The sequence below is a fragment of the Nicotiana attenuata genome, unplaced genomic scaffold (genome assembly GCF_001879085.1).
Source record: "Nicotiana attenuata strain UT unplaced genomic scaffold, NIATTr2, whole genome shotgun sequence".
In the NCBI taxonomy this organism is placed as follows: domain Eukaryota; kingdom Viridiplantae; phylum Streptophyta; class Magnoliopsida; order Solanales; family Solanaceae; genus Nicotiana; species Nicotiana attenuata.
The window spans coordinates 261,637-267,636 of NW_017671345.1; positions in this window are offsets into that span (position 1 = coordinate 261,637).

Below are 6,000 nucleotides of genomic sequence, written 5' to 3' on the forward strand. Positions count from 1 at the left end.
GAATGCTCTTGTCGATCAAATCCCACAGTTCGCGTAGGTTCATCAGTAAGAATGCCTTTGCCAAATGTCCTCCTTCGTTTCCCTCAGCGTTCTAGCAGTCGATGACTCTCTTCCTCACTTTTCCTTCCAATTCCATCAGACTGTATTCCAGATATTCCAGCTTTTCACTAGTCTTGACGGCCCTCTCTTTCCATTCACTGATTTGGTCGCTTGATGGAAGATTCCTCCACCAGTCTAGCAAGAGTGAGGGTATGCTAACCATACTGAATCTGGGGACCTCGTGCCTCATTTTCTGCAAAACAAAAGGGTTAGCTCCTTATCCCCCACCAGACTCGACTATTTATACATTCATGATTAGCATATTGGCATTTAGTTCTCCAAATTATTGCACAGAACGTGGTTGTGTCCGTTGGAATTATGGAAAACCCAATAGACTTTTGGATATGGCTTGTCTTAAAGGATCATTACGTGGACAACATATTGATCCGACTAGGTTTGACCATGATGCATGCACAATTTTGAACAGAGTAAGGTTACTATGGGGTTTTAGATTGGTACCCTCAAGCGGATAACTTGAGGGGGAAAGGCACGGAACCGTCGATTGCACCGCTGATCGACTAGTTTTACCGCAAATAAGCCTTTCTGAATTTAAGGATAATAAATAGGAAGAGCACAACCACTCATCAAGCGTTGTTATAGGATTTGATACGCACGAGTGGAATATGATGTGGAACATGATTTATGCAGCAAATAATAATATGTAGTCAAGTATTTTCACGTAGAAAAATAACTGCGGTATTTAAATAATTGAAAGAAAGTTACTGAAAAGAAAACAAGGAGACACGTCAGTTTCAGGGATAAAGAACCATAAATGCTTAAAAGAAAACGGCAGTTAAATTCAAATAAGGGAGAAGGGTACCAGATGAAGCATACTTGGACTAATTCATACAAAGATAAGTTCGTTATGGTAAGAGCCTAAAAGGTATCCCCAGCAGAGTCGCCATGCTGTCGCGCCCCCTTTTTTCCCTCCTCGCGGGGAGAAGTCCGGGTTTCGACATTTCATGAGGAAATCAACTCATTTCCTTTTGGGAATTGGGTATTTGAAGAGTCGCCACCTAATGGATTATGGTGCGTTAGGGTACCTAGAGCGATTAACTCTTAGACCAGTTTGCATTACCAGAGATTTAGGGTAAGGGCTCGAAATAACCTTGAGGGGAAGGTGTTAGGCACCCATCGTGGTCCGCAACGTGGGTCCCGGCTGAACTTAACTCATGAATTAGTCAAAAAAATAGTTTTTAAACACATAATTACAAATAAGAGTAGGTTGGATATTGTATGACTCAGATAATAGACAAAGATTTGAACAAGTTGTATACATATAAAACAAGGTTTTAAACAGAGGGGATTCGGAAAAGGAGGATCCTAGGTTGGTTAGCCTATAGGATCACCCCACACAAAGTCCGGTAAACACTCCTCAATGAGGGGGTACACGTGACATTAGCGCGTAGTCATCATATCCCATATCTACCCTTCACAATAGTATAATAATTATGGAACTCAGAACCAATTAGAGCAAAATTGGTACAAGTACTCCCTTAATTTAGGGGAATCAGTTCAAACGGTAAGAACAAGTAACAACTAAGGAAAGAAATCAATGTACGACCAATAAGGAAAGATTTCAAAAATACTAAGTATAGGGTAAACAATTAGGGCTAAGTTCAGAAAAATTCTAATTAAGGAGATAGTCAGTAAGAATAAAGTACCAATGCAGACAAGGTAGGCGAATCAATCAAATTGAATAGAAAGGGTAGGAATCGAAGGTTTAAAGGAAGGTCTTGCAATCAAACCATGAAACAGGGGATCCAGAATCAATCAAAGAGAAAGTCATGAGTCAGTGTTTAGCATATAAATAGAGTAAGATAAGAATAACCAGACATAGCAAGCAAAGAGGCAAGTCTTGAACAGTCAAGATGAACACAAACACATAGAGTTGATGTAAGCTAGGCTAAGAAACTCAGTAGAAACATATTCGAGGCGAGATAGTCACAGAAACTCAAACGAGAACCGGCCAGTCACAAAAATCAAACGAAGAAACCTAGAAAATTAGGGCTTTCAACATAGACGAGTTAAAGATGTAGTAAAATCATAGAATCAGTCAAAATACGCAAGAAATAGAAGTTTACACACAAAGAATCAGTTAAACAAGGTTTTGAAAGAAGTTTCGAAACCCTAATTTTAGAAGAAGGTGAAAAACACTTGAAATCAACGATTCTTGTAAAGAGTTCCAAGGACAGTGTAGAATATTAAAGAAACAAACTCAAATCGTCCTAGATCTGTACAGATCTAGGAGGTATAGAAAAGAAATTAGGGTTTCGAAAGAAACCCATGTAGAGACGAAGAACCTGCTTAGAAAACCCAAGGATCATTGCAAATATAGCATGATTTTGCTTGAAATCACACTGGAGTAGCCAAGAACAGGCAAGTGACGAACCCTAGATGCAAGTTGGCATGGCCCTAAGCCCTTGGAGACCTTAGAGAAGGAAAACATGGCATGAGAGAAGCCATTTGAGGTTCAAGAGACGATGAGAGGTCACCGGAGATAGCCGGAGATGGGAAGTCGGCGGTTGAAGACTAGGGTTAGGTTGAGAGTGTGTTGAGAGAGGAGAGGATCTTAGGGCGGCGGATGTGGGGAAATGGTTAAGGTTGGGGGTCGTTTAGAATAAAAAAGGCAAGACTGAACGAGGGCCGTTGATCTTTTAGATCATCGGCCAACATTTGACGGGTTTTGGGTCGGGTAGGTGCATTTAGGGCCCGGGTAGGGTTATTTAATCTGAAATTGGGCTGGGGTATTGGGTTTAATTGACGCTAAAATTGAAATGCAATTTGGCTAGATTTTAAATAGCCAATTTATCCCCATATAATTTATAATAAATAATAGATAATTTCTAAAAAATAATTTCATGTACTAAAATGATTTAAAATAGATATTTAACATTTTAAAAAATATAGAAGATCAATTTTATGCATATAAATGTAATTATACATTAACAAGGCTAATATTGCAATTATATGCAAATTAGCTTTAAAAAACGTAAAATGCAATTATATAAATACACTGAAAATATTTTAACAATATTTTGGCATAAATATAGAATTTAGATGACTAAATTACCACAACAATGATTTGAGGGATAATTATTGGGAATTTTATGAGTAACGGGGGAGGAAATAAATCAGTTTAAAATCTTTAAAATTATAGAAAAATTACAAAAACCTTATGCATGCGTATATATGCATATATATGCTATTTTGAAAGTATTTATGCATATTAAAAATATATAAGGAAAAATTAGGTATCAACAGGCCGTATGCTGCAGTTCATGGATTCTATGACTCAGGTTGGTTTATTTCCAGCAGACCCAGCGTGTAACGACCCGGCCGGTCGTTTTACCTTTTCGAACCCCGTTCCCCTAAATAAAGTCTCTCGTACTTGCTTTAACTAATTTACGACTTGCGGGGACGATCGGTTTGGGAGTTGGAAGAGTTTGAGTAAAAATATGCCTGTTTGCTTCTTTAAGATTTTCTTAAAAAGACCAAGTTTGACTTCGGTTAACATATTGGGAAAATGGACCCGGATTCATGATTTGGAAATTTCTAAGGGTCCGTGGGAAAATATGGGACCTGGGCGTATGTCCGGAATTGAATTCCGAGGTCCCTAGCCCGAGTAATGAATTTTTATCTAATATTGTTTAATTGAAGTTTTAAGGAATTAAAGAAACTAAGTAATCATTGATTCCCTAGGTATCGGGCTCGGATTTTGGTTCCGAAGCTTGGTACAGGTCCGTAATGTTGTTTAAGACTTGCCCGTAAAATTTGGTGTCAATCCGAGTAGTTTAAGGGCGTTTTGACCCGTTAGAGGAGAATTAAGAACTTTAAGATTCAATAGTTTGATTCATTTGGCTTTAGGGGGTGATTCCGAGATTTAACATTGTTTTGGGAGTTCTGAGGGTTCCAGTAGGTCCGCCTCGTGATTTCAGACTTGTCGGTATTTTCGGGCGGGACTCGGGAGCCCCGAGCGTCAAACGAGCGAGGTTCGAGCGAAGTAGAAAATTTAAGAAAAACAACCTTCAGTTGTTGCTTCTGTCATAACCGCATCTGCGGTTCTTGGACCGCAGAAGCGGCACCGCAGATGCGATCAGCACATCGTAAAAGCGAAAAGGGCCAGGCCAAGGGGAGACCGCAGAAGCGGTCCCGCTTAAGCGGCCCCCAGACCGCAGAAGCGGTCCAGCTCCGTAGGCCCAAATCCGCAAAAGCGGCTCGACATCCGCAGAAGTGGACCCGCATAAGCGGGCACCTGACCGCAGAAGCGGTCCAGGCTTCTTGCCATTTCCGCAAAAGCGGACCTTTTTCCGCAGAGGCAGTTTCCACAGAAGCGGTCATGGTACCGCAGAAGCGGAAATCGCTGGGGGGCAGAGAGTTCATTTAATCCGAACTCAAAGTCATTTATTCCATACACAACTCCACACTTGGGCGATTTTGGTTCTTCCAAAGAGAGGGTTTCAACATAGCATTGTAAGGTAAGTAATCCCCATTCATCCTTAGTTTAAATACATGTATATTAGGTAGATTAAACACTAAAAATTAGATAAAATCAAAGAGTTAGAGCTAGACCTAGGGTTTCAATAAAACTAAGATTTAATCATGTAATTTGCTATGTAATGAGCTAGAAATGATATATTATTGATCCTTAGGTTGTAGAGAACAATTTCCTTTGAAAAATATCGGAATCCGGGCACGTGGGCCCGGGGTCGGAATTTAGGAAACTCGTGGAAAGGGTTGGGAAATTACTTAAATAGTTAGAATTCGACCTTGTAAGCCTTTATTGACTAGTTCTTACTTATTTTAACTAGTTTGCAATCGTTCGGCTCCGAATTAAGGGCTTGGGCTTGTTCTTGATATTGGAAGTGCGCTTTGGAACGAGGTGAGTCTCCTTTCTAACCTTGTAAGAGGGAATTGTCCCCATAGGTATAATAATTGAATTATTTGTCGTTGTATTCGGGGCTACGTACGTACCAGGTGACGAGAGTCCGTGCGTAGCGACTATTATGCTAAGTTCGGGTAGTTTAGGACCCATGAGCATGCTTTACATGATATTCTAGTATTGTTGATTATCTGGGATTTAATGAACTCTTGTGATTAAGAAGAATGAAATTAGAAAACGACCCTTAACCTATTTGGTTCTTAAAAGGAAATAATTGGCATTTCTATGCACGGTCACCCTCATATGTGTAGTGATTGTTGTTATTGCATGGCAATGAGTTTATTTCTATTTGACCGCGTCGCACGGTTGATTCGCGAGTGGGGTAATAGATGCATCTATGGTTCGAGCCGTTCGACCATCGGCAGTGCACAATTTACTATTTTTATGCTGGATCGGGCCGTACGTTCCTCGGTGATTATATGCGCATGACTTATGTGACCCTTTTTATGTGGGTTAGGCCTCATATTTGCTTTCATGTATAGATGGACACTCGTAATGACAACTTAAAGGAAGAATTGATGTTTTGTACTTGCTAATTCCTATAAACTGAGTTATTACTGCTTATTATAAATTCTTCTCATTTTACTTGACCTTAGTAAGTATCGAGTCGACCTCTCGTCTCTACTTCTTCGAGATTAGACGGGATACTTACTGGGTACTTACTGTATATGTACTCATGCTACGCTTCTGTACTTAATTGTACAGGGTCTGAGGCAGGTGGATCTGGTTATCACTCTGGTGCGCATTCGTGAGCGGATTTGGGACTTCTACGGTGAGCTGCTTTCCCTCCATGTCGATCCGCAGCTGAAGAAGTCTTTCTTTTGTATTATTATTTTCTGTCTATTTGGATCCAGACAGTAGGGTAGTGTGATATTCTTTTGGATGTATATTCTACTAGTTGCCCGTAGCTTGTGACACCAGGTTCTGGCACACACTTTGGTAGACGATTATTTGGGTTG